Genomic DNA, 23,984 nt, shown 5'->3' with positions numbered 1-23,984 from the left:
CTGTCTCCTCTAACTGAACTGTGGTTTTGATGGTTTTCCTGGGTGAGGGGCAAGGAAGCCAACATGCACAAGGAGAGGGGAACTATTTTTCTCTCCAGCTGGAAATACCTAGTCTGTTCAGACCTTCCAAACTAATGGACTTACTTTCCTTCTAAAGATTAAGGACATTTTTAACTGAAAAAAACCATTTGCTTTATACAAAAATCACATATAGAATATTGCTCTTGCATCATAATAACCATAATACTACCTTATATGCTGCCTTTGTTGATTTTCTAACAGCTTAGAGGTATGATAAAAATGGATTTTGAGCGCCATTGTGAAATAAAATTCAGTATTATAGAATTACAAATAAACAATATGCATCCCTTAAAATAATGCTGAAGTTTTATGTGAGAGTTAATGCAGAACTGTTTTAAGAACTTAATATTTACTTGCCCAACTCCATTTTAATTATTGAATAATAGAATCCATTGATCTTGTATTTTCCAACCAGCATGAAGTGGTTGCTAATTAATCAAATGAAAGCTATAGGTTTCATTTTGAAAGCAAAAGATAATTTCTTAATTTTTAATATAAAATGAAATGATTTATAGTATTTATTCAAAGGCAGTGAGAGCCCTATCCAAAAGCTGATGAAGGCAAATGACTGTATCAGTTGATTTCAGCAGGTTTTCAATCAAACCTCCAAGAAAAAGAAATGATTATAACTGTCTGACTGAAATATGAGCCAGGCACCCCTGGAAGATTTATTATACAGTCTGAATAGGACTTGCAAAACTTACAATATTTTAAGTAGGGCCTTTTTCTATAAAAAGTAAATTTGGGACTGAATTCAGAGGCATTGCAAAGTGTCTGAATCAAAGAAGTAATTGTTATATCCAAGAAACAGAGTATCTACAAGATAAATGTTGGAAATTACAGGGTGAGATTCAGCTCTGCATTTAGACAGGTAAATGTGAACTTGTGCCTATATGAGGAGTGTGACCCTATTATAGTGAGCAGAGAAATTGTTACCGCTGTCAGTAGGGTGGGATCCTCTTTCCTAAATGTAATCACGTGCCTGACCTCCTGCTGCTACTACAGAAAAACATGGGTGTCGTGTGGGTCATGTATTACCTCTGCCAATGTTCACTTCATTTACCACTCTTCTGGCATGTCCCCTGTATTTATGCAGCAGCAGCACACACTGATTCAGGCATAGGAGTCTTGCAAGATACCCAAATGTTGTAGATGCCAGCTACACTGGACTCCATAGACTGCATCAACTATGTCATCATTTGAGATCTACATGGGAGCTTAGACAAGTTTTTACAAGCTATCTCCAGTCCTGAAAGAAGAGTTAATACTAGGCAGTGTGTCCTGTGTTACGTGGTTATATGGTTGTCTTATTAATGAGGGCCACACTGCAGAGTGATATTCCTGCCTGTTATTTCCCTTTGGCAACACGGATCCAACACTCCTGTCTGTGCAATGGCTAAGCATCAAACAGGAGGAACTGACACGAAGCTCATGATAAGGTAAATATAACATATTTCTACATTGCAGAAGTTTCACTTACGTTACTGTTATAATGAGCAAAAATTCTGGCTATCAATCAGGGCTTAACTTAAGCAATCAAAACAGCAAAAATACATTGTTTTTTACAGATGCCTATGATTCACTGCACCAAAGATAAATGGTGCAATGATGAAAATGTGATAATCAAGATACTTGTCCAGACAATTATACATAAAGTAGATGTTAAAGAATTTAGTTAAATGTCTAAAGATTTCTGGGAAAGATACTCAGGAATACAATCCATTTTTATATTCCTAAAAAGGAAACTATGACACATGGGGAAATTCCCACGTATTAAAACTTCAGAATTCTCTTTTACAGATCTGTATTTATTATTCCAGACAGACACTCTACTAAAACTGGAAATATGCTGAAGCTGGAAGCTCATTAATATGTGATCCGAATCCAAACTGCTATTCTTAAATAAGGGATTGAGCCTTTCTGCTTACTAATACTCCCTGAGAATAGATACACCTGATTAATCTAGCTTGCAATGCACCGTTACTGTGCCATTGCACTTAATGAAGTTGGCTGAAAAAGTACTATTTTTCATCCTGGGAAACCTAATACTTACAAAACAGAGAAGTTCAGGCTCCAGCAGGTTTCTATAGTACACCACACTTCAGCTAAAAATCTGGCAAAAGAAATGAGGTGTCTCTAAAATTTAGAGTCTTCCATTGATTTGTAAATTGTAATCTACATAGACCATCTAACTGGAAGAAAATGATAAAATTACAAAACTACCTTCTTTTATACTTCTAAAAATTGTAAGTTAAATTAAAAATTAAAATGGTTCAGAGGGTTACTAAAAATCTCGAGCCAATTCTTTTCTTTTATATTATTTTAGTGGCTGTCAGGTAATATATTCTAGCAGGAGACTGCAGCAAAAAGTTATTCACATTTTGACTACCAAAATCTTTAATATTACTGTGGTCATGAGGATTAGGAAACATGATTAAGTACAGCATGTCTAAGCATGGAGTGAAAACTGAGACACTGTTGGAATTACCATATGCAAAAGATCTGTTTTTATGTATTATATTCTAGCTGTATTTAAAAATTTGCCTTTGTTAGTAATATTTTAATTATTTGTTTTTAATAGGGAAAAATAGGGGGGAAATTCATACTGAAAATTGTTATCTAATACAGTGATGATGGCTTGTCTTTTAAACATGTCCAAATGATTCTAGAGTTATGGTGATCATGCTTGAATCAGTTTCATAGTAAGTCTTAACATCTCATACAAAAAGGTGGACTGTGTTCTAAATAGATTTTATCAAGCTTCTGCAGAACTAGAAATGCCCAAGTTTCATCTTTATGGAGGTGCTAGATACAGTATCCATACCCACATGTTCAATTGGCAATTCTTGATTAAATTTGAATAATTTTTTTTTCAGAAGATTCTCTTGCCCCTTTCTAAACCTTACCACCTTTCCCTGTATTTTTGAGTTTTGCATCCATAATGTCTCAATTGAATACAAAATTTTCATCAAAAAAGTTATTAAATTAAATTAAAGAATATTTGTGAAGTTTCAATCTTGTCAGTTCCAAACCTCTCATAAAATATTATAGTCCTATAGAACTTATTTTTCTTTCTATTTTAATATTATCAAATCTTTCTTTTTGTTATTTTCAGTCATAGACAGTTCTTGTTTATTTAGTTAAATACTTTTCCTTTAGCCAAGGTTTTATTTTTACCAAGAAGTTCTACGCTTAAAGTGTTTATCTGTTTTCATGCCCTAGGCTTTAGTAAGATTTGATTTGACAGTAACACAACTTCCAAACACATTTATAGGTATATTCCCCCTGTATATTTGAACTAAACTCATCTGCTGGTATACTAAAAGCAGGAGGAAAGCTGAAATTATTTAGCCTGTCACTTCTGAAGTGCCACAGTCTCCATTGCATGGCTATTTTCTGAATGAATTCTTTTAGGATATTATGATTAAGGTCTTCCTGTTCTTCCAGCTTCTGTCCAACTACTGTTAGTTTGACACACTTCTTTACTGCTGGAAATAACCTGTCCTTTGGCCCTTTTCTGAAATACCTTTCATGTTTTGGCACCAGTAAACACATCTTTTCGGTTCACAATGAAGTAGAAAGATAAACCCACTTAAGCCCTCTTAGTGTTTTGACCAGAACAGCTATTTACAGTTGCACCTTTCACTTGAAATGGTGTTGATACTATTAAACCCCGACCCCTCCCCCCCCCCCAAAAAAAAACCCAAACAAAAACAAAAGCAAAAAAAACCCCAACACAAAAGAAAACAAACCACCAAACCCCAAAGAAATAATTCCATATAATTTCAAAGCAAAGAAAATGTGGTAGATAACACAGGAGCAGGAGTACGAGAAAGGAAAAAAAAAAAATCTTGACTCTTATTCTAATGTTAACATAAGAAATCGAAGAATATTAGGGATAAAATTATCTGTGACTTCAGTCAAGCTCTTCTATTGCATACATATCCTGTGTAACAAAACTCTTCTGAGGTCCACAGGCCAGTTTGTATAGCTGGGATTTACATAATAAAAATATACAATACAGACTGAGTGGAGTATAGATTAGAAGCATTCCTGAGGAGAAGGATTTGGGGTTTGGTGGGCAAGAAGCTCAGCATGCCGTGGCAACATGTGTGTACAGCCCAGAAAGCCCGCCCTGTCCTGGGCTGCATCAAAAGACACATGATCAGCAAGTCAAGGGAGATGATTCTCCCCCTCTGCTCTGCTCTCATGAAACCCCACCTGGAGTGCTGCATTCAGGTCTGAGACCCCCAACATAGGAAGGACATGGATCTGTTGGAGCGAGTTCAGAGCAGGGCCACAAAGATGATCAGAGAGCTGGAGCACCTCTCCTACAAAGACAGGCTGAGGGAGTTAGGGTTGTTCAGGCTTCCAGGAGATCTTATGGCAGCCTTCTAGTACTTAAAAGGGGCCTACAAGAAAGACGGAGAGGGACTTTTTGTAAGAACATGTAGTGATAAGACAAGAAGGAATGGCTTTAAACTGAAGGAAGGTAGGTGTAAGTTAAATATTAGAAAGGGGATTCTTTACTGTGGGGGTGGTGAGACACAGGAACAGGTTGCCCAGAGAAGCTGTGGGTGCCCCATCCCTGGAAATGTTCAAGGCCAGGCTGGATGGGGCTTTGAGCAGCCTGGTCTAGTGGAAGATGTCCCTGCCCATGGCAGGGGGGTTGGAACTAGATGATCTTTAAGGTCTCTTCTGTCCAAACCATTCTATGATGCTGTGATTTAGGCAACAACAACATTGTGATCATTGTTGCTGTTCTGTCAATATTTGCTATTACTTTTTTCTCCTCTATGCAGTTAACCAATAAATTAAATTAAGGCTACATACAGGCATTTATTTTGTTTTCAGAAGAACATTTAAATTTCTCTCTATTAATACCTTTTTTCTTAATTTTCTAGCTTTCTAATGCTTGCTTTAGGGATTGGTTCGACGTTCCTCTTTAGCTATCACTAACCCTTCCACAATTCTTAAACTTACCAATGCAGGTATACTAGGTTTACATATAAGAACAAGTTTGATACAGAATATGTACTCACATTTGTCTGACAATATTTTCCAGCAATTTTAGTGGCATCAGAAAAGCAGGAAAACAGTGTTAGCAAATTGGCTGGATACTATCTATAATAAGAAACTTGATAAAAATGCTAACCATTTTGACCATTAAGTCTGAAATGGACATAACTGTTGTTTAACTTATGCTTAAAATATGTTACAGAGATAACAAAAAAGTGATTTTTAACACTGGGTTTTCAAAAGCCTCTTACTGCACTTATCAAATTTCCTTCCAGCAAAAGATGATGCTTGGAGAAGACTGTAAGAACAAGGCAACCATACTCCTCTAAGTAGTCTCACATCTCTAGCTTTTTATAGAAAATTTGCTGTGGATTTAGTAGAAGTGAACACTGGCACTCCATATTCATTTTTATTTCAGTTTCAAAATTTGGGCTATTTTATCATTGACACATTCATATCTCTATAAGCTTCAGGAAGCAGATAAGTACAAGTAGTGGAAGACAAATGTAATTTTTCAAAGACAATCATATACATTCTCAAAGCCCTTTTCAATAAATCATGTTTTTAGGTATATCATTATGATATGTAATGTTTAAAAAATTCTTATAGAAAACCTTAAATAGACCTATAGAAAAAAAAAGAAGTAAACTAGAAATTAATCAAATATATATATGTGATAATCATGGTAAACTCCTAACGTGTAATGATTAATTGTTAGGGCTATAGGTATTTTTTTTTCCTCTCCTTTTTTTCTTGTGTGGCTTTAGCAACTGAAATCAATGCATTCTACTAGAATCTCACATTCTGTAATAATGCTTAAAACATTAGTGGAAACCTTGGCTGTGAAATATAAGCATGACTAAGACTATCCAAATAAAATATATTTTTTTTAAAAAAAATCGTACTATAAGTACATTTTGTTTTAGGTTTTTATTTAGCTTCACAAAGTTTGGAGCCTCCATCCTGACTGTTGTGTGTATCTGAACTTAGTCCATTATGCAATGTGTACTAATGAAGTCTTTGTTAAAAAGAGATTTAATCCTCTTTGCTTCACTGGTGCCTAAGACACAGTCTTTTCTCTTTGTTAAAATTTTCGCGCTCAGAGTTGTCATCTGTTCAGAAATTCCCAGTATAGCTTAGAGTTTCTCTGTCACCCTGAAATCTGTGGTCATTCACTCAGATGTCAGACCCTGAATGATTTATATTAGAAATATTTCACGTTCTATAACATTAGTTCTGTCACAAAAAGAGAACTTTCTTTACTGAAGAGACAGAACAAAATTATCCATCAAAAGAGCAGTTATGATGTCATCCTCACATAGAAAAGGCCGTATAAACACTTCTAACTATCTAGCTTTTGAGATTTTAAATATAGTGACTGCTATGATATTTTTAAGCTCACCCATCTTCCACTCCAGCATAGATTCACCAATAACTGACTAATTTGCATTGATTTTTCTTTATTATTCTGTTAAAAAGTTTTACTGATAAAATATTTGATTTCCTTATTACTTGAATTCTGTTATGTTGTGAAAATTATTTTAATCTAAAAGTGTTAGGGTTTTGACATGAGATACTTAAAGAATCAAAAGCAGCACATGGTTTCCATCTAAATTACTGTTGGTGCTGTTCATAACCATTTGTCACTTAGTTCCAAGACATGGTGCGGCAGCAGTTACTAAGGGACTAGCTTTAAAAATTAACTATTTGAAGAGTTCTTGTTTAGTTGCACTTGCAACTTCTTCATAGATTGAGGCAGACTTAGACAAGTCTCTCTGATGTTTTTCCTGTTTCTTCAAGTCATCTGAAGATTTCAATAATTAGGAAATTATCTTGCACTAATGAGTGAAATGAATCAACATATTCTCATTATTTTAAAATCAGTTTTAGACAAACAATAAAATGGTTTAAAAAGAAAGAAAAAAGCCCAACAGTCAAAAGTTTTGATCAGGCTGTTTTACATCTTGGTGTTATTCTAATTGCTAGGCCTTGTGAACAGAAATGAATATGATGGCCATTTCAGGTGTGGTATTATGATTTTATTCACTTGTTCATTTGTTGTCAAATATGCTAGCACTGCCGAATACAAAAGTAATGTTTTTCACAACGTTTTTCTTTAAATGTTTGAACGTAGATTTCTGCATCTGGAATTAAACATATCTCACAATTAATTACAGATAAATTTATTGATATAACATTATTTTCTTTTATCTTCAATAAATAAGTGCACTAAGTCCGCTAAGGACATTTTGAGTTTAACTCGTTTATTTTGAGAATTTGTACCATTACTGCATACTATGTGACACATTTTACATCAGGGATCCTTATTTCACAGCTCTGTTGAGATAAAACCTCAAATGATAGTCAATCTCATGTTAAGTGATGTGGTAACCCACTTAGAAGATGCCCTCTGCTATAAACTGTAATATATAAACATTTAAATAGTGCTATAAATATATAGGCTGAGCATTCTGACATTCCCCTTACACTTTCTGAGAGCTCTAGGTAGAGAACTATAAAAGGTGCTAATAAATCAGAAAACAAACATTGGGAAGGTCACAAAAGTACATTTTACAATTGTGTTTGCTAAAATATATGAGGCATTAAAATTTGAATTCTACATTCTTATGACTGCCTGTAAGGAGAACAGAAAATACAATAAACCTAATCTATTCTCCTGACAATTTAAATATAACTGTAACCCAGTTGTTATCTCATACTTCTTCTCCAATTCCATAAATAGGGAAGGTCATAAAGATAGTCAAAATACATTACAGAATTTAAACTACTGACATTTTCCTAAACTGGCAGACTGAGAGAATATGTGGATAACATGATACGACTTTCTTTGGAGGAAGGAATTTGGAGTAACATCAGTTATTTTTGTGAGATTTGTCTTTTTCTGTTAATTTCAGATCATGTTAAAAACCATGTAGTTAATTTAACATTTTTAAATTAAAACATAAAAATAAATGTAACTTTCCTGCAATGGTTCTCTTTACATCCTAAGGCCAGAACTCTGAGTTAGTTATGTTTCTGTTTTAATAAAGGACACATCCTGGTTACCCAGGCTTTAAAATATTTTAAAAGTAGAGGTTAAATCTGAGCTTCTAAATCTTAAATGAACTGGCATAAGTTCCCAAAATTAATACTTTGCAAATTGATCCTTTCTACTAATAAGTTGCTTTACTTCTAAGGCAACTTTATTAATTCAGTCTATAAGCGTTGAGGAATTTTTTTCAGTGACATATCAACATCGTGGATCCATCCATTCACACAATGACACTAAGGGCTCTACATTACAGTCTCTACAGATCAAGCACTACAGACCTATTTTTTCCAATTATACAAGTTCAGCAAAACTAAGTGATTTCTCCAAGGTCTGATCTTGTCTATCACACAACTACTGTCAGGTTTACCTCTCAATAAGTACAGGCTGTTTCTGCACAGGGCTGTTACTATGTGTTTGTGAATAATGAAAAGTGTATGCAGAGAGCAGTTGTTGCTATCCCGCTATTTGCAGAAGTTGCTGGGCTCTGATCACTGTTATTCTGGAGCTAGGTAATTTTAAGATAAATATAAATGACTTATAAAGCTCTCTATAGCCAAGAAGAATTGTTGATCCTCTCTAAGCCAAGTTCTTTATACTTCACTGACAAGTTCAACACACTATCAAGACCTTCTTTTAATGACATTTTAATTACAGCTGTGGTCTCTGAAGGAATTGTATGGCTGAGTTATCTTTTGTGATCAAAGTTCTTGGCTGTTCTGAACTGGGATTGTTCTGTATATTTTTTTTTTTATTTTTCTCTCATTTTTACTGAATAATTGTGTTGTGGTGACTCTTTTGGATGTGTTTATCAATTTTATTTATAAACTCATCAGAGGTGAAGGTATAGCTAACTTGTAACAAGAGCTACTTTGAAGCAGAAGGATCAATTTCCTCACTAATACTCTGATGGCATTATTTGTCTGCATGTCCTTATTGTTCAAATCCAGCTTTCTGAGGAAGTGGGAGAGAACAGGGATCATCTTAAACTGTAACATTAGTACCAATTAATTTATTGCCAGAATACCTAAAACCAAATCTGCAATAGACTTATTTAGCCATGAGTTTTTTCATTATATGACATACTAGTTAGAGCTGGAATTACTTCTAAATTATAACTGTGTTTTATTTTCTTTAAACTTGGATCCCAGTCCCACAAAGACTTACACAATGGAAAAAGGAAAAATAACTTCGTTACACAGCTTCTCTTATACTATTTAGTTTTCAGGGTTAGAACCATAAAATATATCTTCATATAGAACTACCACTTAAAAAACAAACAGATAAAAACCCCTATGTTTTCACAGTTTCTTCAGCATTTGCTACCTTCAGTAATTTTTTCATATTCATTACAGAAAGAGAAGTTTATTCTTTAGAAATATCAAAGTTTAGGACTTTGCTGCAAATTTTATTTTGAAAATATAGATTGGTGCAGATAAATGTCTTTGCACTTTAAAGATAGCTGGCCTTATCTTCACATGTCTGAAAACTATGATTTTGTTCTTAAAACTCCCTTTGGGATACAACCAACAAAAGCAGTATCGATGATGGAATTTTAAGTGCACAATAAAATTGCTTAGCATAAATGTATTCTAAACGATTATCTGAAGACAGCTCAAAGTCCATGTTTCATTGCCCAGGGGTCATGGATAGAGAAGGAAAAGCCAATCAAAGGCCTGGGAAAATCTATTCTTCAGAAGATCTGAGTGATAGAGGTTGGATTCACAGTAAACTCATCTTTGTTATAAATATCCAGGTTTAGATTCCAATTACAGTGGCTTTGAAATCCCATTCACAAAAGGTTACCTTCGATTTCAGTTTTGCTGCTTTGCATGTGGGACTGTAGGCAGAACAGTTTCATATGACTGAAGACTATTAAATTGCCCTTGCTAATAATACAAAGTTCTTGCCTAAGGCTTTACAAAATTTTAGATGTTGGACCATCCTGTCAAGGTACTATAATGTTTTGGAATATTATGCTCATATTATCATTTTCTTTTCTTTTAAAAGTTTAACTTTTTCCTGTCTCCCCTGTAAATCATGGTTTCAAAATAATTGCTTCGAAAATCTGAAAGGTAAACACAAAATGCCAGTATATTTTTAGAAAACTTCCTCAAATATTCATGTTTCATTTTCCTATGAAATCTGCATCACATACAGGCACCACAATAAGTTATTGGGATCAAAGGGTTTATGCGTAGTCATTTGGGCTAACCTCAGCAGTTTGACTGAACAGTATTACTTGTGAATAATATAATTATTTAATATTCATTTCAATGAAATCCCCTATTCAATGAATAAGACACATGTAGGAAACTTAGAGAGCAGAACTTCGATATGAATGTTGTAATTTCTGATATCTCAGTGTAAGGTATTTGTTCACTGAGATTAGTCATCTGAGGTATTCATCACTTTTCATTCTGTGTGGCCATTAGGAATTTCATGCCATTATATGAAATGTTGGTACATCTGTTAGGGAATTGCCTGTTGAAAGTTTAGGCTGATACATTAAAAATTCAGTTTGTTGGCAGTTAATAAGATATTCATCAAACAGCATATTTATTTATAATGCTTTTTTTACTAGTGCTTCAATGGCCAGCAAGCAGAACAAGAAACAAAACAAAAGATGATGTAACAGTGACACTTGCTTTTGTGAAAATATGCTTTTATTTAATTACTGTAACAAATAATGTTATTTATCTATTGTAACAAAAATTAAGAAGTTACAGAAATCTTCAATGCATTTAATTTTCCTTCAACATTCTCTCAAACTCTTCTGTTTTCCTATAAGACCCAACAGAGGTTAATCAGCCTAACTCTTAAGTACAGTTTTCATATCCCGAAATAAATTAAACAGGTACAAAGTAATAAGATAACTGCAGAAGTTCAGAAGTGCCTATGAGAGATTCACATAGAACTGTTTCCTAGTAAGCTACCCCATCTAGCTGCCTGTCATTATAATTTGTGCCTTGTTTCACATTCAGATCATAAGATCTCTGGGAGAAAATCTATTTTAAAAATTGTGTGCCTATAATATGAAGCAAAACAGTCTGCAGGCATGATGAAAAACTAGAGCTCATTAAATATTTCCACAGATGGTTAACTTTCTTTGAAATTATATTTCTTTCACACAATATCAAGTGACACAGGTGAACCAAGCAGTAAACAAAACTGTTAATTGAAATAGGTATTTTTTTTCTATTACATTCAAGAATACTGTTGTTTTGGAAGCAAACAGGCATGTGTATTTAGAGTCTTATTATGCTACTTCATGTATATTGCTCATGTTCATAATAAAGTATTTATTTTAACACTTTTCTGCCAGGCAATTTATTGAGTTTCGCTATGGCCCGCAAATAGTGATGTTCATAGTTTTATCACTGTCAGAGTGTATGCAGGATCAGAAAATCCCTTCCCTGTGGTGCAAATTACAGGACAAAAATATAGGAAAAAATGCATGTAAACATCTATGTTTTGTTGTCCTTATCAGTATGCTTCTTTTTGTTTTAGCTGCTTTCTACACATAGACGTTTACATTTCTCTCTCTTGCCTTTTATTTTACATTTTTTATACAATCATTTGCTTTTCTGAGCACAAAGATCACTAAAAAATAATGAGGTGGTACCTCAAAGGATGACATTTTGATGTTTTGTGAGGAGGACATTTTTTTCATTAGCTTCATATTTAATAATATTCTTTCTTCTCTTTCAAATTGTACCCATGCTGCTCATAGCAATCAGTGCTAGAATGAGCTTCACTCTACTGGTCCCAATTGAGACAGCATCTGCATAGAAAGATGTATACTTCCCTTTTTTTCTCATTTTAGATCTACTGAATTATTTAAATTATTTGAAAGAATAGTTGATGCTCATTATACAATGTGATAATAGCATTAGTTGCAGTATTAACAGATAAATAAACAAATTCGTACTAAATAACATTATTGCATAAAATGAAGATGTAGGGCAGAAAGCAAAAGCTATTTATAGTCATCCCGAACCTAATTTTCAAATACATTTTTATACCTTTGGTCAGATTCAAATGCCTCTGCAATTAATGAGACCTTCATTATCTTCACTGAATTCCTGGTTCAGTCCTAATCAAGTTTTTGTTAATGAGATACTTATTTGACCATTTTTCCTTCAATCTGATGATTATAATTTCTTACATTAGTCATTCCTACTGAATGTATGAGCTAGTCATCATCTGGCGATTATAATAGTGGTTCCTCATGACTGCAACCTTTTCCAGAGGAGATACTATATACTCTTGGTTCCTAACAGCTCCCAGATTCCTCTGCTCCACTGCAGCCCACAAGGTGCACAGAATTTGGAGTTCTGGATAGACACAATGAAAACCAGTTTCAAAATACTGATAAGAAAAAAAGATCCCTTCACTGTGAAATTTCCAAAGTTAGATTTTTAGGGTAGTAGTAACATTGTGACTGTCAAGGTATTATTCTCTGAAGCTTTACTTTTGTTTTCTGAATGAAATCTGTTAAGTGTTTGTAGATTTGACTGAGTATAAAAAGAGATATTTTGAACACTTGAAAATTAATATTAAAAATTCACTTTCTTTAAGTTTAAACAGAAAAAAAATTACACATTTCTAGTAGGCAGTTAGCCAACAGATCTCACTTCATCTGTCTCTAACAGTTCTTGTGCAATGCTACCAGTAGTGAGATGTTTAAGGAAAAAAAAAAGAACAAAATCTACACACACACACGCCACCTCCATGCCCCCCCACCCCCACCCCCCCAGAATAAAACACCAACAATCATGTGAAATTTATTCAGTGGCAAGTTTGCTGCAGTTTGCTAGATATTCACTAAATAACCAAAAGTTTTCACTGGTTTATCACCTTAGAAAGACTGAGTGACCAGCTGTTATCCCTGAAAAATTTACAAAGTCCTAAGAAGGCGAGAGAAGCCTCAGTAGTGGTAATGTCAAATACCTGCTTTCAGAGTTGTAGGGAAAAAAGATGCACTGTATTGAATTAGTTCTTTACTGCATCTTGTATTTCTCTGTATTAAGATCACCTCTACCAGAGTCTTGCTGCTGATTACAGTAACCTGGGAGTGAGGAACAGTGGAACAGGGAAGCTGGATGCTTATTATTTGGGGTAGGAAATTCATCTGATCGAATATGCTATGCATACATATACCAGAGCTGCATACATTAGGGTTTTTTTTTTCTGAAAAAAATGATGAATGAAGAAAATTTAATGAAGAAAAGAAAGTACTTTAAAAGCTCTATTCATCCTATGCTGAAGTATGTGTCTAAAATAGATCAGATTAATACCTGGCAGGTGCCTCTTAAGCACAAAAGCAAAGGGAATATCTCCAATGTAGGCTTCTGTATTTAGACACAGAGGATGTTCTTCAAACAAACAAACAAAAATGACCATGAAACAGCTTAAGCTATCAGTATACTTTTACTCTCATTTTGTTAACGTGAGTACTGTTTTAATATACCCTAATTTTATCCCTAAACATACTTTTTTTCCAACGGGTATGGTCCTCATATTTTGAGCTAGCTTTCCCTAGAAGCCTCAGCTTTGGTTTGGTTCTGTTATGCCTGTTTGGATTCTACTCTCAAATCATTTTACATTTGCTGGTTCTCCATTCCCCATTCACTCTCCCTCTTTTGTTAGAGAGTGAATTGGAGCTGCACTAAACATTACTAGCTGTCTATTTCCCTTTTCTTTCTTTCCCTAGGTGTGTTCTGTGAACAAATGTAACACATTTTGCCAGTGGCATTGGAGAGGACAGGAGCTGAACAAGATCCTGTGAAATATTCTCTTTGGAACAAATTGCAGCTCTGAGGTCAATATATTTTACAAAGCAGTAATACTGAAAAGAACTCCCTCCACAACAAAGCTCAGGCTTTCTTTAAGTCTGAAAAAGTGGCCTTTTTTTCCCCATATGAAATGTTAGATTTCTGCAGCCTTCTGTATAAAAACATACTCTTGAGAACAGGACATGTGCAGAGTAACAAGGATCTATGAAGCAATATGAGACTTTCACTACAAAATAAAAGTTCATTTTCATTTCTTGTGGAAACAGAGTGAAAGGAACATCAGCCATTTGTCACCATTGTGCTTTCGGAAAAACAGTTTACAAGAAATTCATAAAAGGTTAATTGGCTAGAGTGGGAGTGATTTTGGTGCTTACCTGATATAAATCAGCAACACTATATGATCGTGTGCAATTCATCCTTGATCAAGAAATCTTAACCAGTGGCGAGCCAGGTTTCGACCAGTTTTAAGTCATAAAATATTCATGATGCTCAAACTATAACATTTCATGATAACATACATGTTAATTTTGACAAAGTCATTTATGTCTAAAAAACAAAGGTCTTTCCACCTGCCTAAAATACTCAAGACCCAGGATTAGAAAGATCTTTCACTAGCTGTTAAAGGTCAAACCCACTGAACATGCTTTTATTCATTTATAGGAAAAAGAAGGACTGAGAGTAGGCATAATGGTCTGATCTGAATTATTAAACTGTTTCTTTGAATTTCAGTTTCTTGTGCTGTAGCTGAGTTCTTTAGCTAACAAATTGCAACACACTGGGTAAGAGGGGTGGGGGTGGGTTTTATGGGGGGTTTTGTGTGTCTTTTGGGGAGTGGTGTATTTTTTTACCACTTTGAAACTTCCTCTCTCATGTAAGACAGGCAATGCTACAGCACACACAATTTGTTTCTGAGGACAGGGCAGTCTTTCTGCTATGTAGTCCTACCTCTTTTTATGAACCCCAAGCCTACAAGAAGGGCAAATATAACTATGGTTGCATTAGAATTTTGAAATACCTCTAATTTTCCAACTAAAACAGAATCTTTATTGGTTATGTTTATAAAAATGCAGAAAACATATTGAACTGTGATTGATTGCTTCTGAAGACTCAAATAATAAAAAATAATTTAATTCAAATAATTCTGTATTTTTATTATCTTAATAGAGTTATAATAATATGTGTGAGAACTGTTAAAAGGAATTTTCCATAATAAAGATTAATACTTTTTAAAGAACACAGAAACTGAAATTACTTGTTCTAACATGAAAATTAGATTAATACAAATAGGCAGGAATTATATAAATATATCTAAAATACTTCTTTGCTCCTAAGACTATAGAAAAGTGATTTTTCCATTAGCAGCACAGCAAACAGAAGCAGTTGACTTATGGTTTTGTCTGGTTTGCTGTCCCCCTTGCCTTGTAAGAAAGGTAACACTAATTCTCCTTTCTGCTCTCTTGTCACCAGTGATTCTTTCCACCAAAGCAAAGACAACAGATGATACAACTTGGCCAGATTTATGTACATTTGGCTGGCCAGGAAAAAAAGCTGTCCTTTAGGCACTGCCAGAAAAAAAAAACCAAACATATAAATTTCATTCCCTTTGATTTTTCCTTCAGTGAAGACACTAATCTGGGTCTTTCCTTCAGGCTGCCACAAATTTTCATTAAGATTATAGGGACCTAATTACTTTTGAAATGTCATTACATCTTATGAATATTTTTTGATCTGCCTGCAGTCTATCACAAGGTACAAAGGGGGATCTACAGATAAAATGGATAGACACTCAATGGTGTTGGATATGCCCACTATTCCTACAAACCTTTTCACTTATGTCTTTTTCACTTATGGAGCTTCATTACTCTGCCAGGAAATAATTATTTATTTTGCAGGTCAGTTCTGATTGAAGTCAGATCATTCAACAATTTTGCCAGTGATGTAATAAAGCCCTTGGCAAAGCTTCTTAAAACTTATGTCAGGCAGGTTTCCAAACCTGTGTGGGTTTTGGCCTGCTTCCTGACTTTGCTTTTTTGGCATGAGAGGCTCGTGGGATTGCCCTCACGTCTACAGACTAGAGTCTGTTATTGCTGAAGCCGCACATTTACACAACAGCCATGAAACTATTTCCATTCCTTTTCTTGGATTAGTTCTTCACACACACACCCCCCTTCTTTTTTTTTTTTTTTCTTTCAAATTGCAAAGCATCAGCATTCTCTATACAAATTGTTATTATATCTTCTCTGAAACATTTCCTGTTCCATATTAATTCAGAGATTGACCTTGGATCTGGCCCATTTCCTATGTTCCATTTTTTTTCCTTGATGAACCAACAGGACTGAATAGTTCATTCTCATAGGAAAGAAAAAGTAGAAAAAAGTCCTCATAGAACAATTGGTCTTTGACATGGGTGAAAAGCCAAAAAACAGAGATTACACTGATACATCCCAAAGGATTACTCTAGAGAAAAGAACCTTATTAATGTAACAACCGAAGAGGTCACACTCATTCTGGCAGACCAAATTCAGTGATTGAGACCAACTTGTACTGGGTTTTAGCTTAAAAGTAGTGCAGTTTTCTTAAGACAATAGGTTAGTGTTGGCATTCTAATTTAGAGGAAAGCCAAAGCAAACATTTGAACTTCTGGGCAAGCAATGGCACACAGACACACAAATTGTGTCTATTTATAAGAATAAATATTTATATATGAGAACAGTTGAAATCACAGAGTGTAGTTTAACAAACTGAGTCTTTTATGGAACACTAGCAAAATTAAACAAAGGTTCATTGACTGAATTATCTGGAAAAATCTGAGCACTCACATTCATCTTTCTATTTCTTTGAGCAGACCATGTTCCTAACAGCATTGATACCAACGAACAATCACCTCCACCCGCCCTGAAAAAAAGGTGGTTGGACTAGGAGTCCTAAAATAAAATAGAAATAAATAAAAGCCAAGTCCTTCATGCCAGGGACTCATTTCTAGATCCAAGAGCTATAGCATTAGCTTGGCCAATGTCAACACTAACATCATAACATAGTTGCCTTAGAGTTAGTGCAAGTAGTTCAGCAACAAACCAAGGATAGAGCTAGTGTGAAAGCAGTGTGGATGATCGCTGCGATGCTTGACTGTTCATTCTCCCGCCTTCTATTTACCTTGTAAGGACTCATGCAAGTAAAAAGTGAAACAATTTCTTCTGGATAAAAATTGTGGAAAAGTGTAATACATATAAACTATTGAGGATGGAGAAACCAGGCAAGTATGCTGCCAAAAATATTCTGAATTTATAAGAATCACAGCATGGCTGGAGTCACAGAAACTTAGGTTTGCATAACAAACCGTCTTGGTATTATCAGGCTAGTTCTCTTTCCCTGGCATAACTTGGGTGGAAACCATAACGGAGTATGATTAGAATTGAATGTAAAGTAACTTCTTGTTTTACATCCTACACGTCTATGATTTCAAAATTATTCATCTTGAGGCAGAAACCATAAAAGAACTATATATAAACACTCAAGATAATTTTGGCTCTAATGAATGGAAATATTTCAGTTTAGACAGTACTGAAACATTTTTATTTCATTTTGGCCTTTTCAGTTAATAGGTTTTCTTCTGACCATTTTGTCATTTTATTTATTGTATGTCAATAAAACATAATAACATTTTACCAGTTTTACAACAGGCCACGTAAAAAGATGGTCATTTTTATCCTTCACATCCTACCCTCTGCCTATTTGCTTTTTTTTTTTTAATAAAGTTAACCTCAAAATATGTTTGCTAGATTGGAATATCTGTGGTAGTCAAATTATGGAACCAAATTATAATTATGGCAATATTTACCAGTTAAATTATGTCTCTAATTCTCATAATTATTATTCAGTCTGCATTACATCAAATATACAGAAGAAATATGGAATATTTCCTGGTGAAACTCTGAGCAATAATTAAATAGGAATGGTCTGAGCAACACTGCCTGAAAAAGTTCGTAAATGTGCAGAACAGGGATTTATGATTCCTACACACATTGTAGATCATGGAAATAAGATAGATGAATATGCAAAATGTTGTACTGTCAACACCTGACACGTCAAGCCAGAAGAATATGCAACTATGAAACCTGTAATGCACTTCAGGGGCTAAATTACGGTTCATAAAACTGGGAAAAAAATCCATAAATACTATCACTTTCAGCATGCAAGCATCGTTAAAGGAGACACACTCCATCTTAATGCTAGGAAAAGTGTTGTGCCTCACCTCTTGTTATACTCACATGCTTGATTTGGGCAAATCTGAGTAGTTCCAGTGTGCTCCTAAGAAGACAAAACCTATGTCATTGATACTCATATGAATAACTGCTCATTGATACAAATACGGATAAATAACTTCTACAAAACAAAAAACTCCATTCACTTGTGACTTGTTAAAGTTCTTATTTATGGTGTGAGTTACAAAAAAATTCTTTTTCCTGTTTTCTTCTCTTTTTCTAAAAGATTTAACTGATCACACAATTTCATAATTTATTCTGATTTTTCTTTTTCAGTCATGAATGCTTTATTTGTCTTTGGACACACAGAAGATTTTGACCTGTTCCACCCACTCATAACAGGAATTTGTGAAGGTGTGTGCAAAAGGTGAGGATGCTTTTTGTCTCTGCCCAGTTCCCACCAGTACTGAAGCTGAAGATGTATCCCAGTAGATGCACACACACTCAGAGCATACATATACATCACATAGGTACACAACCAGCCATGCAAACAACAAACACATAGAGACAGCACTCACATGAACCAACAGCCTCAACCTGCTCCCCTCTCTGGCTGATGAGGATGGAGATCCACCTGTGGGAATACATATATGCACTTGTACGGTGTGGATCCCTCCAGCAGACTTGCACACCCAAAGCTGTCCAGGACTCCCGTGGTGTCCAATACCCAGCTTCCCTGTGGTTTTCCCCTTGGAGCCATGCCTCGCTCCTAGGTCACCTCACCAACTAGTACAGCTTCAACTTCGCTAGCGATCATACCCTCACTCCCTCCAGCTGTTGGCACCACAGACACATGGGCACTCTGCTGCATGGTTTGACTCCAGTTGGCACCACCTAGATGCCCCTACACACATACACACAGAATTCATGTCTCTCAACCAGGAAAAGAGTTATAAAGGAATTTAATAAGGAGATAGGACAGACTGTGCTCTTAGGTGCAGGGCATGGCCAAAGAAGCTTATCAACCAGGGAACTATTTACGTGTGACCAGTCACTTTATCCCTTTATTCCTCTATTTCTCCATACTTGTGTCTACCCAAATGATCAAAATCCAGCTCCTCACTTTTGGTTCCTCTTTTAAATATTCCATAATAAAACTTGTGCAACTGCAAAATGTTCTTCCCTTGCACCCTGTCTCTCATACCCTTAGACAACAGCACCCCTCAGTCCAAAAGGTGGGTCTAGTATACACTCATCTTGATGGGTTTTAGACACAGACACTGGGGCTGAGAGTGTCCTAGGACAGCCCAGGAAGGGTCTGGATAGGGGCTCCCTTTTGAGTTCCTGTCTGTCTTTAGGAATCTGAGTTCCCAACTGCCTTTGGGCCCCTGTACTCCTCTGGTCTTGTGGAGAAGCACCTTGAATGAGCTGATGGGGTTTTGATGGACCTGGGAGCAGCCAGGACAGGGTACTATTTGGCATCTCCCACCTGCTACATTCTGTGCTACTTTACAGACATGCAGATGAGCTTTTATCACATAACCTAACACTAAAATATTTTCTACAGAGCTTGGCTGAAGTAATGCCTGTAAAGACACTGGCAACAACATTTTGCTTATTTCACCTGGCAGTAGAACATGACAGCTGAAAAAATATCACTCTTACCATTTGCAGTACTGTACCATTTCCTTGATTTTGGCCTATTATTCCTAGAAAGACATGTTGTCTACAAGTAGCTTTTTGATTTGAACATATGTAAACATTCACATGTAAGCACACATATACTTGCATATGCACACACATATATGCTCATTGATACATATGTAACAGTGTAATCAGGCCCTGGAAAAATAATATCTATTTTCACCAGTCAGTGTCATTTTTACATCTTTTACTTATTTAAAAGCTATTTGGCTTAGTATTTCAGCTTTGCCGGTGAGTTGGAGTAGTGGGTGGCTTGCGCCTTAGCATTATGATGATTATGACACCATGTATGAGATCCAAGTGACAGTGTAGACTTCTATGTCCTAGATATCTGTGTTCAAGATAGTTGCACTGATTATCTGTGTAAACAATAATCAAATAGTGTCAAATATGCATTTCTGGAAATAAGTGCATCTCTTCCTAAAGTAGACAATTGAACTAGCTGAAATGAATCTTACTCAATGCCAATATGCATCACATGGGAGAAAATTCTGACTTTCTAAAAAGGTTGTTTTCCCTTTTTTTCCCCAACAAACTACAAAACACAAACCAATTATTTTCCGCATTTTAATATATATTTTTAAATTTATATAACACCTTTTTGAAATGTGGTATCTGATTTCCATACTCATCCTTACTATATTACTGCATTTTCAGTAGTTTCCATGATCTTTACTGGTTACTTCTTCAATGTATTACTGAAAGATCAGTTGAATGAACTTTCTAAGACTTGTTTCGAAGTTTGGAAGGCAGGCATTCTTTACTATGGTGCCAGGAGCACAGGGGATAGCTTCACCTAACGTGCTCACCTTGTCCTCAAATACATGTCCCTTATATTCTGTATAATCACACATATGCATTATATTTCCCCCAAATCCCATAAATATTTGATTATTTCCCAGAATTTATTTACATTAGTCCTTCTTTCTTTTGCACATGCTTAGTTGTCTTCTCTTTTGAGTAGGAGGACTGCTTTTGTGACCACCGAGACATTGTCTTCTAAACACTTCATGTCCCAGTCATCTTGCTCCTTTTACAATGTTTCTTCACAAAACCTGATAGGTTTCCATGAGATTCAATCAGTTCTTTTCTTTCATCCTAGATACTCTTTTCAAGTTGGATCATAAATCTTGTCCATACAATACCAGGTCTTCTCCATCACAATCTAATAATTATAGTAATACAGGGACTTCTCAATTACAATCTAATAATTATACTAAGGTTATGCATTTACTAAGGTTATACATTAATCTTTTGGTATCACTGGTATCAAATGAGTCTTTACTATCAACATTTTGATTTTACCAGTCAGCACTGCAACATATATTAAAATATTTGCCACTTCAAAACCTCTGTTATTCTGGTACTGACTGTAACATTGACAGACAAGCTGTACTACAAAAGTAATAACCGTGATAAGCATTTCACATCATCTTAGAATACCGTAAAAACATCCGTCTGACTAATTCTACTGGAAAATATCTTAGTATTACCTTCATAGTTGCTTTTTTCCATTTATGTCTCTTTGTACTTTTTTCTTTTATTCTAGTCATATTCAGTGTTCTAGATTTGTCAATTAGTTACATTATATTTAAAAAATAGTTAAATCATATTTATATTTTGTAAAATGGTAGCTTGATTTCCAGTAGATTGTTTGTGATTCCAAGAGCTCTAATCTTATTTATTAACAATAATAACTATAAACAATATAAACAAAAAACTTAAAAGAAGACTATGTATATTTTTTGTCAGCTTTAAACATGGATGTATAAGTCTCCATACTTCAGTAAGCTAGCAGGCAGTGAAATTCACCTTGTCTTGAATTAGAAATAGAAAAAATTCCCACCCTATACTACGTCTTTAGGGACAATATTTTTCAAGCACAAAAATAATTCATTCTCATTCACAGGAAAATGAACAGACATATAAGGAGATTATCTTGGTTAAACAGGGAACTCTTGATTGACCCTCAAAGCATAAAAGAACACACAGAGGATATAGAAGTAAGGCCCATCTACAAACGTGAATTGCAGCAATGTTTCCAGGCCATGAAGGGCTGCTGTTAGGAAAGCCAAAGTACAACTGGGAATGAAACCAGAGGGACAATAAGGGCTAATATAACTTCTACTGTTATAGTATGAATAAAAAAATAAAGAAGGAAAAATTTGGCCTGAAGCTGAACATGCTGGATGATTTAGTGAAAGTGCGTACAGGTAAGGCAGAGATACACAATGCTTTCTTTGCCTTCAGCTTTACTGACAATATTTTCCAGACCCTTCTGCCTAGTGTCCTGGTTTCAGCTGGGATAGAGTTAGTTTTCTTCTTAGTAGCTGGTGCAGTGCTGTGTTTGGGATTTGGCATAAGAACAATGTTGATAGCACAATGATGTTGTTAGTTGCTGCTGAGAAACGTTTATACTAAGTCAAGGACTTTTCAGTTCCTTGGGCCCTGCCAGTGAGGGGGCTGGAGGGGCACGGGAAACTGGGAGGGGACACAGCCAGGACAGGTGACTCGAACTAGCCAGAGGGATATTCCATACCATATGATGTCATGCTGGGTATATAAACCAGGGGAAGAAGAAGGAAAAGGGGGACATGCAGCATTGTGGCGTGTGTCTTCCAGTGTAACCATTAATAGGTAAAGCAAAAGCCGCGCACACAAGCAAGGCAATTCATTCACCACTTCCCATGGCCAGGCAGGTGTTCAGCCATCCGCAGGAAAGCCGGGCTCCATCACACTTAGTCACTTGGGAAGACAAACACCATAATGCTGAATGTCCCCACCTTCCTTCTTCTTCCCCCAGTTTATATACTCAGCATGATGTCATATGGTATCGAATAACTCTTTGGCTAGCTTGGGTCACCTGTCCTGGCTGTGTCCCTTCCCAATTTCCTGTGACCCTCCAGCCCTCTTGCTGGCAGGGCCCAAGAAATCAAAAAGTTCTTGATCTAACATAAACATCACTCAGCAATAATTGAAAACATCAGCGTCCTATCAACATTGTACTCACATCATGACCAAAACACAGCACTGTACTAACTACTAAGAAAAGAATTAACTCTGTCCCAGCTGAAACCAGGACAGCTATGAACAGTATGATTTCTGAGTGCATTATTTTTGGTAAAACTTGAGCTTGAACTATAAATTCCACAGAGGTAGAAGAGCATCTGCATGCTTTTGCATCTCACACATGTGCATTAGTTTATTTGTTCTTCCACCATTTCCAATAAGGTACAAATGTTTTCTTTTAATTTATACTGGTTGTAGAGCCTAACACTTGGGCATCAGTGGCATTGGTTTAATATACAAGGGAAGCAGAGGCTAAGGTCCAGTCAGTCTTTAATTCTGCTTGCTTCTCTGTAGAGGTGATGTGTAGGTATCCAGGTACTAGCAGAGGAAGGGCTGTAGGGTGACGTCTGTTAAGAGGCCAGGGGCTGCCCATGATGGAGACAGCTGGTTCCAGCCATCTCCAATGTACCCACCACGGGGCACAGGTGAGCTTGTCAGCCACGGGTGGGACACCATTGGGAAAACATAGTTAAGAAGCAGCAAACGCGCAGGTGGTGTGGAGTGAGGAAAAAAAGTGTGGGAAACAGCCCTGCAGACATCAGGGTCAGAGAGGGAGTGGGAGGAGATGCTCCAGATCTTGGAGCAGAGGTTCCACTGCAGCTAGTGGAGCAAAGGTCAGTTTCCCTGCAGCCCTTGAGGAGGACCATGCCAGAGCAGATATCCACACTGCAGCCTGTGGAGGACCTCACTTCACAGTAGCTGTGTATTTCTTGAGGGAACTGTGGCTTCTGGAAAGCCCATGCTGCTGCCGGGGAAAAGTGTGAGAAGGCAGGAGCAGCAGAGAGGAGCTATCATGGACTGACTGTAACAGCCCCCATTCCTCATCCCTCCCTGTGCTGCTTGGGGTGGGAGAGAGGCAGAGGAGTTGAGAATGAAGGAGTGAAGTCTGGGAATGTGTGAGAAAGGTATTGTTTTAAATTTACTTTTTCTTTTTCTCCTTACTATCCAAAAATGAATTAATTGGCAACAAATTAAATTTCTTCAAGATTATTCTGTTTTACCTGTGATGGTAAATTGGTAAGTGATCTCATCATCTTTACCTTGACCTGCAAGATTCTCCTG

General features: G+C 35.9%; 1 long non-coding RNA gene across 1 annotated transcript; it reads right to left on the bottom strand.

Moving 5' to 3' along the window:
• Window positions 1-10,900: 10,900 nt before the first annotated feature.
• Window positions 10,901-22,933, bottom strand: LOC119143849. Its single transcript, XR_005102848.1, has 3 exons — window positions 22,836-22,933; window positions 20,655-20,662; window positions 10,901-10,912 (listed from the first exon to the last, which is right to left on the bottom strand). It is a non-coding gene; the product is annotated as an uncharacterized LOC119143849 (long non-coding RNA).
• Window positions 22,934-23,984: the final 1,051 nt, after the last annotated feature.

The sequence above is a fragment of the Falco rusticolus genome, chromosome 2, assembly GCF_015220075.1.
Source record: "Falco rusticolus isolate bFalRus1 chromosome 2, bFalRus1.pri, whole genome shotgun sequence".
Taxonomy (NCBI): Eukaryota; Metazoa; Chordata; class Aves; order Falconiformes; family Falconidae; genus Falco; species Falco rusticolus.
Note: the sequence above shows the minus strand (reverse complement) of the source record. Positions and strands in the feature narration are given on the sequence as shown.